This window comes from Lonchura striata, chromosome 4 (assembly GCF_050655825.1).
Source record: "Lonchura striata isolate lonStrDom1 chromosome 4, ASM5065582v1, whole genome shotgun sequence".
Lineage (NCBI taxonomy): Eukaryota > Metazoa > Chordata > Aves > Passeriformes > Estrildidae > Lonchura > Lonchura striata.
In genome coordinates, this window is record NC_140706.1 from 67,781,837 (window position 1) to 67,795,675 (window position 13,839).

General features: G+C 39.7%; 1 protein-coding gene across 6 annotated transcripts in view; it reads left to right on the plus strand.

Annotated features, from left to right (window-relative positions):
* Positions 1-13,839, plus strand: part of TNIP3 (TNFAIP3 interacting protein 3) — a 48,752-nt gene continuing 34,913 nt past the window's right edge. For 3 of the 6 annotated variants that reach the window (XM_085578324.1, XM_085578323.1, XM_085578325.1), the window contains exon 1: positions 1-13,839. This exon is cut by the window's right edge. The gene's annotated coding sequence lies outside the window, so the exon portion shown is untranslated. The other 3 variants (XM_085578322.1, XM_085578320.1, XM_085578319.1) reach the window with 2 other exon arrangements.

Below are 13,839 nucleotides of genomic sequence, written 5' to 3' on the forward strand. Positions count from 1 at the left end.
AATGTTGCAAATCAGCTGCAGCTGGCATGATTTAGATGTACTCAGTACACAGCTCGTTGTCCTGCCTGGTAAATGTTTGATGTTCTGAGGAAAAACTGGCCAGGAGAAATATCTCAAACAATTTTAAAAATTCTGTTCAAAATAGAGTATTTAGAGAACTTTAATCAATATTTCATTATCCAATAATTCATTCTTAGAACCTTCTGGCGATTTTCACCTACTGGTAAGATGTTTCTTCCTATTGGTAAGATACTGGATAACTGTTTTGGCTAGATGGGTTGAAAGATTTGTTTCCTGTTGCCTGCTCTCATTTTGTGGAAATGGCCAAACTGTGGGTAACCAAAATCTACTGTAGTGAACGTAAAAAAATTGATCTCTTTTGTGTTCTTAAAGTTCTATGCTGGTTGCAGATTCACCCATCTGGCATTTCAAAATGCCTTGTGCTGGTTAGAAGATGAATCCCAGCTAACCCTGGGGGAACAAAGCAGATTTTTTTTTGAGACAGACCAGTTTTTTAGAAAAAATTTAACCAAATTGAAATAAGCTGAACCAAATAAAAATTTGAATTTTTATTGCTGGGCCTGTGGGTGTGAAGATGTAGCAAGAAATTGCTCCATGAAGAGAATTTGGGAAAGAGGACTGAAAAGAGATTTGCAAAAGATTAACTGTTTCTTACTTGCAGAAGAAAATTTCTTCTGCCTGTACATAAGTATAATGAATGGAAATTTAGCTTGATCCTTTCTTTACTAAATGAGAAGGAGGAATGGGAGATGTCTAGAAAATGCTGTGGGCTGTCTTCCAACACAGCCCAGCTGAACTGATTTTTTTTTTTTTTGTCTAAACACTTAGCCTTTCCTTCCCTTGCATGCCTGGTGCCTCTGGCTTTCTACACCTCTCTAAGCCACTGCAGGCTTCTGTGGAGTTGTGTGATTAGTCCTTTAATTGATGCCCTTGATTCCATTGAGAGTGTTCTTTGTTTCCATGACTTTTCCCTAGATGGAAGCACTGGGCCAGCTGAGCCTGAGAAAGGCGTAAAGGGGTCTCTAACACCTGAATCTATGAGTCAGTCCAGAGGACCTCTTCTATTCAGAGACCTTCCACAAAACTCTGCTGTGCAAGAATAACAGCTTTACAAAGGGGTGAGTTTAATCTCTAATTTATATAGTAATTAATAATACACAAACAAGTTAGGGGAGGTTTAGGCCAGGTCTTCTCTAGCTCCTGTGGAGAAATGAAGCTGTTTTATACCCCTTATATTGCTTTCCTTTTAATTCATGTGTGTTGATACTGCCTGCTTCCATCTTGCTTTCCATGCCTGGCATTCAAAAGTGAGATATTAGAATCGTTGTTCAGCTTTGTGGTGGTTTATTTTGTATGCAGATAGCATAGGTAGAAGGCAGAGGCAGAAGACAGACTGGCCTGCTGGTGTTACCTCCAGTTTCCATCACTCTGTAGTGAAGAATTAGAACTTTTGTAGCCAAACTTAGTACAAAGCTGATACCTAAAGCAGCTCTTGTTGGGGGGCTGAGTGCAGGAGGGCCATGAAGCTGGGCAGTTTTCATTCTCTCCTGGACTGAAGCAGACAGGAGCTGTGACTTGCTGAGGTCGCATTGTGGTCCAGTGGCAGAATAACCCTGGGTTCAGGCTCTTCCTGCTGATCTTTCCCCAAAAACGTGATGCCACTGCAAATGTCCTGGTATGCCAGTGCTCTGAAAGCCTCACCCACTGGGCAAACACCTAGTTATTAAAAATCCTGATGGCTGGCATCTGTGTTCAAGGCAAGAGGCAGCCCCTTCCTGTGAACGGCCTACGTAGGAAACAGCCCACGTAGTTTGCAACCACTCTCCTGCCTTCACTGTGCAGCGCAGTTTATCTTTACTAGAAACAGTAACTTGAAAGTGACCTTCATACTTACTGAAAGCAGCCAAGTGCGTGGCTGTGACTCATGGAAGGAGCCCAGGTATTGGGGAATGATAGCATTTCCCTCTAGTCCCTGGTTCAGCAGTTAAACCAAGCCTAGTTCTCTGTCAGGTACCATATTGAATATGATGTGTATGATGGCTCTGTCCCTGCCAGAATCCAGAATGAATCAAAAGCTCCAAAACCACTGCTGGCTGCTGAAAGCAGCTCTGTGTTGGCTCGGCTGGGTTTCAGAGTGAAACCTCACGCTCCGGTTTGTGTGTCTAGAATAACAAATCCAGTTTGGGTTATGAGTCTTCAGCTGAAATAAAAGCCATTTTTTTCTGTAGTTGTATTGCCTCCCTGAGGAATCCTTGGCCTCCCTTTTTACTGTGATCTTTGATGATTTTTGCCTCCTGTGATGTTCATTGGTGCTTTACTTCAGTAGGAAATCCCCTTTTTAAAAAAAAAATGCCTTGTGATGAGTCACTGCTGCTGTTTTCTTCAAACTGAAGGGGATTCTAACTATGAAATTGTATTATTGCTAAAATAGAATCCTGTTCCATTGCGTAGGTTGCAGTTGAAAGCAGAGAAAGGTCTGGGGGAGTTGTAGGGTGAGCAAGCAGTGTTGCTGCTAATTTGTTTACTAGGGACCTAATGGCAATTCCAGTAACAAGTAAGCAGCTTAGAAGTCTAGTGGAGCAAAACCCATCTCTAGCTGAAAAGCAGTTCTGTATCTCTGAAGCTAAGCATAAAGAAGCAAAAAACAACCTCCAAACAATAATAGTTTGTGTGTTTCCAGCAAAGGATATTAAAATCTATTCAGCAAGAAGCATAGTTTGGTTTGGGCTTTTGTATGTGTCTGTGTATGTTCATTAGGAATTCAAAACTGGCTTGCTTTAAGAATTACTGTTTTAGACTTGGAATATTGGTTTCAGTTTTCTTCCTTCGTTGTAATTCTGTCTATCCTCTTCTCTGTGTTACTGTTGGTTTAGCCCTGCTGCTTTAAGCTTCAGTGTTCTGAAACCATAGTCTATCACTTTCTTTCATCTGAAGTAACTGCTGCAGAACTCTGTCATGCTGGAGTTTTGACCAATTTCCAAATCCCCGTGTGTGCACATGGAAGATGAAGATTGTAATTTGAGGTAGGCTTTGGTCTTGTCAGGAATGCAGGTAATCCAGGTCTATCATCTGAATGATGACTTTGCACCCTCTTTCATCTCTGGATTTCCTTCCTTATTTTCAGAATTCATCTGAGAACTTCTACAGGCTACAGAAAAACAAACCCCCGAATTACAAAAGGTACCATTTAAAGGCATTTTGTATCAATGTGTTCAATATTAAGATATAGAAGGCTGTGGTTAATGAGCATTGAAAAGGACCATGAGGCTGCTGATAGTGCCACAGTAAGACTCGAGTTTAAAGAGAGTCTCACTACTGGTTTTACAGCATATTGCTGGAAAGGAAATAAGTTAATAAAAGCCACAAAGATGTACAGTTTCCCATAGTCTTTGACTAATGCTGTAAGAAAAGGAGCAGTTAAAAAACCACTCTGAGCTGAAGGTGGGGGGATTTCCTTAGGAAGCATGCTTGGAAAGGGCCTTGGTCTGAACCAGACTGGGAGACAGTCAGTTCCTAACTTCCTGACAGAAGTGCCTGTGCTGAATAGGAGGACACAGCTCCATGCCTCAATCCCCAAAATGCTTTTGGGTTTGCATCTTTCCAACGGTACTTAATGCTGAAGACTCAGAATCCTGTAGCAATTCCGTATAATGCCTGGTTGGCTGCCAATCCTGTTAGCTCTCAAGTAACAGGACCAAAGGCTGAATATGCTCTTTTAGGAGTTTAGGTTGAACTAACCTTGAATGCTTGCAAACATTCAGAAGACTTACAAGTAGTAATCTGTCAGACTTACAGGCACTCTGCTGTGGTTTAAGGCTTCCTTCAAAATAGGATGCACAGAGAACTGCAGAAGCTTAGAGTAAGGTCATGAGTAATAGGTGGATAAATATCCCTACATTATAAAACAATCCTCAGTGTTTAATGTTTTTCATAGGTTATAATTGCTGGGGAAGTAGAACTTTGTTTGCTACAACATTTCAGTGCTCCAATAACTTGTTTTTTTCCTTTATTTTTCTTAAAGGAAAATAGAAAATAAAAAAAAAAAAACAAACCCACCTTATCTCCACTCCAGCAAATGGCTTTTCCTTACATCATTTTTAAAAATTAATCATTTTAACAACTTTTTTGTTTGATGTTCAAAGAAGTTTTATATTTTACTTGATTGTTCCCCAATGCCTATACATTGCCTCTGTCTATGTTTTATGAGTAAAATATAAATAACACAAGGGTACAGTTTCCATAAAATTAAGGTCATATGAGGTGGAAATAGCAGCCTAAGATCAGGAGTTCCTTCATTTTTATAGTCCTTTTGTTTGGTAACAGGAAACAGCTCTAAGGCAGTTTGCTTGTAGGATATATAGGAGTGTTTGCCTTTATAGATCTGTGTGTGTGTGTGTGTCTTCAGGCTTATGTGATAGAGAGCTGCATTAGGAATATTTGGATCTGGCTTCTAACAACAAAAAAGCTCTCTCTTGTGTGGTTATTAGCTTTACCACACACTTGGAGAACAATATTGCAGAGTTGTAAGCAGGTATTACTCTTGTTTTCACAAAAAGGGAAATATTAGATTCATATGCTTCATGGGGAGGGTCGGGTGGACAGCTTCTGCTTCAGTGCTATGATGAATGCTGGTGCTTGTGGAAAGGTCATCAGTCCTCCAAAGAAGCTGGGAAAGAGTACAATTCTCATCTGAAATGTAAATATCACATCTCCCCACCTTCCTCTCCTCCAAGGTACCTTTCCTTCTGTCCACCAACAGCCAGGGTACCTCCTCTGAGATAGCCTCATTTCTCTTTGCCTTGGTCAGCTGCAAACCAGGTGGAGGCATCTTCCTCTATTCAGCCACCTGTACTGAGGGCAAACACCATCTCTCACTGGGTACATCAGAGTTATTTCCTTTCTTCCTTTTCTTCCTTCTCTTCTTTTTTCCTTTCACTTTTAAGCCATATTCATGTTGTTGTCTATCATGTTATTCCATTCTCAGCCCTGTCTGTAGAAGTATCCACTGTTCTGGGTGAACATAGTAGCTCATTGCACTCCTTGCTGCTGAGATAAAAATCAGAGACCAGAAAAACTTAGTTTTGTGGTAGATCAAATTATTGAGAAAATTCTGAGTCCTCTGGGATCTGTGTCTGATTTTATTTTTGCAGCTCAGCCAAGAAACAGCAAAAGGCAAGGAAGTGTCTGCAACTTGCAGGTTTTGGCAGTCCCTGAATCTGCATGAAAATGCTTTTGCTTCCTGCAAAAATACCATGTAGTAGTCTCCATGTAGTAAAGGTCACTTTTCTGTCAAACCACTAAACTTTACTTTAAGATTTCATTGACTTAGAGAGTAGTAAATTTAGTATAGCTCCAGGACTGACTTTTGTCTCTTACTAATTGGCAAGCAGGTGAAGGTGTGTTTGGATAGGGAGGAAATCTCTCAGAAGTTGGTGCAGAAAGATAAAATTATTTCTTGGAGGATTTAGACACTGCTTAAAATTAGGTTTAATTCAAATTTGGACCAGAATTTAAACACTGCAGTATTTCAGTAAAAACTGGAGTGGTGGAGACCAGTGAGTGGGAAACCAGCTCAAGGTGGCCTTATTGCTAAGAAAAAAAGTTTTGTAGTCAAACCTTCCTGACACTATGCTGCATGCTTAAACTTCATGGGGTTGACAAATGTCATAGAAGGGATGTTCCCACAAACACAGAAAAGAGATGTTCCCATGATCCCACAAACTTTGTTCCTGCTGGAAACTGCTGCTGGCCTGATGTAAAGCCTGTTTTCATATTTGATGTTATATCAACTTCATGAGCATCTTCAGGAAAATCCAGCGAAATAGCATAATATATTTGAGTAAAAGTAAAGAATTCATAGAATCACCATTTAAGACCTCATAAAAGAGCTGTGGCATTTCCAATTTTTCCATAAGGAAGAGAGATTTTGCTGTGGGTGGTCTTCTGTTCACAGCTAAGCAGTAAAGCCACGCAGTAAGCAGGAACAAAATGAGTGGGAAGTGCCTTGACTTTTAATACATCTCAGGCAAAAGCTGTTTTAGTCCAAACTAAAAGCAGCTCACTAAAATTTAGGATAGAGCTAGGCAGCAGCATCTCCCTCCCTCAGAAAGCCATTTCTGTGAGCACAAAAATATAATTTTATACTGTATGAAGTACAGATAAGAGAGAACCTCACCTTTAAGTGTTTAGTTCACCTCAAAAACCTGACACCTGGGACTGGCTGTCTCACTGCTACTTCTTGATCTGATGTTAACCTGTTCAATACATAGGTAACTAAAAAAGAGCAGACAGCCTATTTATAAGTGAAGCTGAAGAGAGAATTCTAGCTTGAGAAAGCCCTGAGTGCGTGGGAGCAGTTCTCATTCATGCACCAGAGAGGGAGAAGGACAGCTGCAGACAGCCAGGGAGTAAGTAAGGCTTGTGTGGAGGGAAGCAGGCTGCCTTGTTGCAGCAGAACCATCTCCTAATGCCTTAAGTATGGTATCAAAGTATCAGTTTCATGCTAAATCTCAGAACATTTCTGGGCAGAAAATCTGTCTTAAGTTGCCTCTCCAGAATACTGGAATCCCCAAATGTTTTGAGCGCTATTGAAATTTCTTTTTTCTCCCCAATCTTCTTTCTTCTTTGTAGTGCTCTTTTCTCTCCTGAATAATACTTACATGTCAATTAAGCCCTTTACAAGACACCAAGGATCTGGTACTTCAAGCTGTTGTCTTTGCATTATATTAAATTTTCTCTAACTCATTTCCTTATTTTTCCCCTATGGGAAGCCCCTAAACAAGCAGTTCTACAGTGGACAATAAAATAATTGGAATGGCAACCATCCAACCTGGCCTTTTTCTAGATAAGTAGTTTGAGTATGCCTAAGAACCAGTGAAGTTTTTATTATTCAGTATTGTGTGGTGTAGCCAAAGGGGTTTTCTTCTTCTGAATGGGGGCAGTGGGAAAGTCAGGTAAAAAGGTGATTTCTGCTGTACCCCCACAGTGTTCCACTGGAGGCTAAAAGAAAGGGTTCCCCCTTCAAATTTTCCATTGACTGCTTTTCTCTGCCTCCACCAAACACTTTGTTGTGCCTGCCTTGCTGTGATGAAAATGTCAATACTTTTGTATCACCAATGTTTACAGGAGGTAAAATAGAAAACCCTCTAATTGTTGAAGTCAGAGGGCTGTGAAGCTGCTGTTAACAGGAAAGGAAGGGCCCATGTGTTCTTCTCCTTTTCTCTGGAAGCAGGAAGGATGCTGTGCCCTGTTAACCTCTGCTGCACAGCTGGATCATCACATCCCTGCCCGAGCCTGCTTTGGGCATGGCTAGTGCTTGGAGTAGCCCAGCAAAACAGAAAATGTCCAGGCTCAGAAGAACTCCAGTTAAAATATTTGTGGTTTGTATTTTATTCAGGGAATGCTTCTCAGAATCAATTCTCATCTTTAGTCACTTCTCTCATGGGGTGGCATAAAGAAGGCACCTGACCTTAAAGCCTTAACAGTCCTGGCTTTGCCTTGTCCTGCATGAGGAGGAAAGTGGCTCTTCCTGGTGTCCCTGGCAGAAACCACAGTGGATCTGTTGAACAGGTGATGGATAATAAACCCAGGAGTTATGCACATGCAAAGTTTTAATTTAGCCCCATCACTGTTGAGCTGAAAAATGACAAAATGGCAACCGTGCCCTGAACTATTTCCAGTCCCATTGCAATTAAGCATGTTGGTCAGTCCAAAGGTGAGAGCTGTGTTTGACTGAAGTGAAAGCCAAAAATATAGAAGGCTAAATTCACTGTATTCTGTGTGAATACATTGCTGAATAATATTTAATGCTATTCCCTTCTTATTCAGTCATCCAGTGGGAAAAGCATTTTTCTTCAGAGGATTACCTCTTGGCTTTGATTTCTTTTGCTGCTTGGATTTGAGTATGTATCACTCACCTCCCAGCACTTTGCCACTAAGCCTTTCCTGAGTTTCAAACATCCCCTGTCGAGGCTGTTCAGCTTTTTATAAATACTTATGTAAAATTAAACAAGAGGTCAGGGTAAGAACAAGTGACTGATGTGGAGTTGAGTGTGAATGCTGTTCCAAGAAGTGGAAGATGTTGATGCTGTTGCATTTTTTAAATTTATTTTAAGCAGGCAGACAGTAAATCTGAGCTCTTGTTGATAAATGTGTGAACCATCAAACTGAAGTCATTAATATTTTGTTTGAGAAAATTACAGTAAATGCTTCATATGGAGTGGAACACTATTGCAAAAGACTGGAGAAATCACCCTGCATCTCCAGCAGTTAATACATTGATCCAGGAGGTACAAACACAGTTAAGTTCCCTTCATGGAAAGTCAGGGGAAAGAATTGGACCTTGGTTTCCTGATCCTAACCCTGGCCTGTTGTTTCCTCTGTTATAATTGCAAATGCCTCCAGAATAGTTTTGTTTGAACAAACATGAAATGAATTGAACATGAATTTGCAAATGACTGCTCTCCATGTGCATATGAGGAGTCGAGTAAGTGCTTTGAAAGAAAAAGAACCACCCTACTTCCCTGAGCAGCTGAAATGTTTCTGCTAGTAGAATGGGAATGCTCTCAGGGCAGTTAGATCACGAGTGTTAAAACAGGAATCTCCTAAAAATCTCAGCAGGGTTTTTAGTCCTCGGTACAGAACTGCACAGGTTTTGTTGTCATCAAAACCGAAACTGATACACCAATCAGACTTAGAGATGAGTGTTTTTCTGAGCTTACCTATCATGAATCTTTCACTTCTAGGTGACAGCATGATAATTTTTATCATCTGTGAAACTTGATTAATCAACTCCTGTGTGTAGTGGGCTATAGCTTGGAATGAATAGTAGATTCTTGAAAATGCTGCATCACTTCTTGTCTGGTGAAGGGGAGACATTTCTGCAGCCTTCACCTCTACAGCGCTCTTCCTCAGAATGAAAATCAGATATGATAGGGTGGTGTTTCTGGTCAGGGGCAGAGCTGAATGTCACTGCTGATGAGGAGACTGTAGCTGGTCAAACTGAGCACTGATTCTGCAAGAGAAACCTTTAGAATAAATTCTAATTAAAAATACATTCCTAGAAATGGCTCCCTGACCTATTTGCCCCTTACAGTAAATTATTCTGCTTCTAGATTGATATTTGTGTTCTGTTCAATTTGAGTTGATGCAGCTTTTCCACCATGCTCGACCACCACTTTTCCCACAGAGCAGCTCTTGCTGGTGCGTGGGCGAAGCGTTGTGTCACTGCTCCGTGCTAATCTGAAGAATGAGAGGGAATCCTCTGTGGTCTCTTACAAGCAGTGCTTTCAAGTAGGTCTGTGTGGGCTGTGTTTGAGAGAGATGAATGTGCACTCAGTGGTAGAATGACTTTAGGAAAGGGGTTTCCCTTAAGCCTGGGGTGTAGGTTAAACCTTGAGATATATATACACAGGTACAGGTTTGCCTCCAAACCACTTAGTTCTCATTTGATTCAGAGAGCCTTTATTTGAGACTGGCATGTCCTATCCTGGCAGTACAGAGACGGAAACCTTCCTTAAATATGGTGAGTAACATCTGCATTCATTGGAAATTTGTACTGGTAGGTCTCTTCCTAGCCTCAGAGTCAAATCATATGCCTCTTTTCCCTTCTCATCTACCAAATAGACCACAAATCCAAAACCTGATATTTTAAAAGTTTATTTTTTTCCTAAGTGGTTTTGTAATTTCTTATTACTGTGTATATAGAATGACTATAGGAATGTTCTTTTATTTCTGAATAAAGTTGGACAAGAGTCCAACAATAGTAGAGTACAGCTGAAGAGTACAGCAATAGTAAAGGATATATTGCCATATATGTTACTGACTATATTAAACAGTTATTTTTAGGTAAATTTAGTGGTACAAAGTTTTGGTGCACCTATACTGGGTTTGACCAAAATCCCTCGTTTTGGATAAGGTTTCTGCTGAGAATTTGGCAAGTGTCATCTGTTCTGTGGAGTTTGGAATGTCCCCTGAGCTGCTGACTCTGCCTGGAGCAGGCACAGGATTCCCTTAGGCAGTTCTATCATTAGGACATCTACTACAAATTATTTTCAATAATCCACAAAGCATTTGAGAATGGGCTAGGTGATATTTTGCTTACCTTGTGGCTGTAAATTGTCATTAAAACTGCACCCTGCACCTCACAAGTTTTGATGCATCCTAATCTTGAGTAAGGAATACCTGGAGCTGCAGTATTACAACCTCCTTTTTCCAGGGCCCCTGTTGTTTGCTTCCAGAGGGCACATTTCTGTTTCTCCTGTGGCAGCTATAAGGGCTCTAGACTGTTCTACCTCCCTTTTAAAATGAAGCAGAAGTTCTCATCTTCCCTTGGCTCAATTCTGTATCCTCGAGACATGGTGATATGCTGCTGGCATAGTCCAAATTTCTGGCACATATCCAGAAGTGTGCTGGAATGAGTGGAAAGCAACATAGGCTTCTGAATTGTTTAGGACTGGTGTTCCTGCCAGCCAAGCAATGCCAGTGATTTTTTGCATCATCTGGCTGGTTGGATTGTTCCTACCTTTCTGTGGGCTCTGCTTTCTCCTTTGTCCTTTCTATTTTTTTTTATTATTATTATTTTTATTTTTTTTTGTCCTGGGATTTTGAAGCTTTTTTGGAGGGCATGAATCTTACATAGAACAGAGCTGCATTCCTCTTCTAAATCAACTCTTCTTGTCTCCTTGCTGTTAAACTTCCCTTCTTTTTGGTGCATTGCTTTTTGTAGCTAGTGCTGTCTTGTGCCTTTTTTTGCAGACACGTAGCTCTGTACTTGGAGTAATCTCCTTTCTGTTACTTTTTTATATCCTACCTCCTTATACTGCACAGATTTGATTCCAAAGTAGTGGAATTGATACTTCCTAACTTTTATCTCTTGGTTTAGATTGTATGAGAAAGTTTTGTCCTTTCCTATCAGGACATCAGTTTCACTGCAGTGACATCTCTATTAAAAATTATTCAGCAAAAGTCCTACATTTTAGGTGCTATCAGTGAATATCATAGTTACTATTCTTGCTTTTATCCTGCAGCATTTTTCCTTTTTATTTCTGTATTGTATCTTTCTGAAAGCTTCCTATCTGTGCTTTGGTAATGAATAATAATAAGCCTTTTCTTTTACTGCATTATTTACGGGTTGGCATTTTACAAATAAATACTTCCTTCCCATCTTGCCCACCTCCAAATAATTTGTTGAGCAAATTACAATTGGACAGAGATAATGAGAAAATAGCACTGAAAAGATATAAATTGTTGAGGGCTTTATTTTATCAAAATATTATATAGTTTTTAAAAAATTAATTGTATTCTATTAACAATTTCCTTCTATAGAAATTGTGTACAGTAAGTGTGCTCAAAGTATCATGGACTTTGTACCCAGACCTCTGTGCACTACTTGGCTTTAGATGAACTGAACATTTGCCATTAATTCAAAATTTCTTCTAAATGTATTAAAAATGAGGAGTCTCATTTTTAACAGGAGAAATACTGAGGGTGTTTTGAGGTAGACTGTGTGTCTTTGATGGCTTGGTGAGATGATATTTGCAACTTCCTCTGGTCACTTCTTATGTGACTCTTTTGCATGTTGGAAGTGTGGTCATGATGTTTTTGGCTCTGAGCTCGTGTTTTGTGGCCTTTCAAATGAGTCAGTGTGCTTTAAACTCACTTGTGCAGATATCCGTGTGGAGTGGCTGACATTGAGACAAATGTAAATGTTTAAAATGTATGTCACCCGAGGCTGAGCACAACTGTGGTGGCTTTTTGGTGGCATTCGTGGAACTGATTTCAACTTGAAGAAGGGATTTATCATCTTCTGACTTTTAGATCTTCTCAAGATCTTCAGTTCAAAGATACTTAGAAATTTGCTGATTGGCAAAGGGAGAAACATGCCTCCAAATTGTTTTTGTTTAAGATCCAGTTCAAGAAACAAATGTTGTATTGATTTTGAATAAGGTCCTGTTGTGTTAAAGCAGTGTTTTGCTTTAAAGCCACTAACAGGAATTTGTGTGTGTCCAGAGGAGCATTTTCACAAAACCAGTATGGGGGAGCATAGCCCACGCTGCTTATCAAGTTGTGGATATCACAGCTCCATGGGACGGCATTTGGGAATTAAGTTCTTGCAGGGGTTGTTGCTCAAAATCTACTGTTACCTTAATCAAAGAGAATTGTACTTAATATTGAGATCAGCTTAAGATATTCAGCATTAAATCTTCCTGAATCACACAGGGCAGTACCAGTTTCATTTTATCCAAATGAAATTAGGCAAGACAGAGCTGAGGAAGCTATCTACTCTTTATTTTTGGCTAAAATCAATATTTGGATTTAAAATTTTGGGTAGAAGCTGTCTTATATTGAAGTCTCAGCACTTTATCAGGAAATAATGGGGGAGGAGACAATTGGCAGATCTTGCTGTGTTTGTGGCTTTTTCTAGGCAGCATTTGTGTCTATGAAGCTGCATTTTCAGCAAAGGGCAGACAGACATGCAGGGTAATGGCTGGTTCAGGTGCTACTCTGAGAACCAAACCTGGGAATATCTAGGTAAGGGAAGTTGGCAGAAATTTGGTTTCTTCATGCCAAAAAAGTCTTGAAGGCTTTATTCCCATTTTAGATTAGTTTCATTGAGTGTTGCTTAGGCTCTCTTTCATCAAATGCCCTTTTATTTCTCTGGTTGTTCTTCCATTTTGACCACATTTACTGTAATAATGCATTTCTCCCTCCCACTCCTCCTACACTACAGCCACACACAAATAACCTGCTGGCTTGTTTATCAACAGCACTGGTGATGATGTTTGTTCCACTTAGTTTTGGAGCTATTTTGCAATATGGGTAATACTTAAATGAGGTAAGTTTACTCAGCCTGGCTGTGACAGGCCCTGCAGCTTTCAAAACACAAAAATGTATATTACTGGAAAGGTAATTTATGAGTGGGTTTATTCCTTGTGTGAATTTTGTTAGCATATACTTTAATTTATTTGACATATTGTTTCTTTTCAATTCTCTCTACTGGGACAATGTCTGGTGATGGTGGTCATTTGTAAAATTGAACCACTGAGTTGATCTAGGCAGGAAAACCAAACCAAACATCTCCTTACCCCTTTTCTGCACTTTTAGTCTGGCTCATCTCTGGCATTCATTTTACATTGCATTCCTACAAAATATCGCTTTGGTACAAATTAAATAAAAGTGAATTACTGAGCAAGTTTGGGTAAAATGAGTAAGGGTTTGGAAACATTAGATGCTCTTAAGCTAGAACTAGACTTGGGGAAAGAAAAAGAGAATGAGGCAAGAGCAGTGCAGGATTTAACATTTACAATAAGGATGTTTGTGAAAAGCACTTTGGAAAACATTTTGAAACACCAGTGTGATGAGTGCCTCTCTGGTTGTAATCAATTTTACAGTTAAGATTTCATTAGAATTAGCGAGTCTCATTGTTTTTCTTGAACAATGTGAATTTTTTTCATCCCCAAATATGTTTCTTCTATGTGGGAAACTTGTTTCTAATGCAAATTAATACTCCATCCAAAAAAGTGCCTTTTTGACCTATTCTGGGTGTATCTCCAAAATACTTAGAGCTTGGAGCCATGATAAATTTGGTGAGTGAACACCAAGGAAATTCTGCACACTTTTTAACAAGCATTTCCAATTATTGCAAAATCCCATAAATCTGTGAGCAGGACTGATTCTGTTTTACTTCAGGGTGTTCCTGTTCTGAAAAGCCTTGACAGAAAGCAGAAAATTTATGTAATTCTGGGCAATCCTTTACATGACCATTACAACCTTCTCTTTTACAGAGCCTTAATTCTTTGAAGTAGCTGAATTTTATCC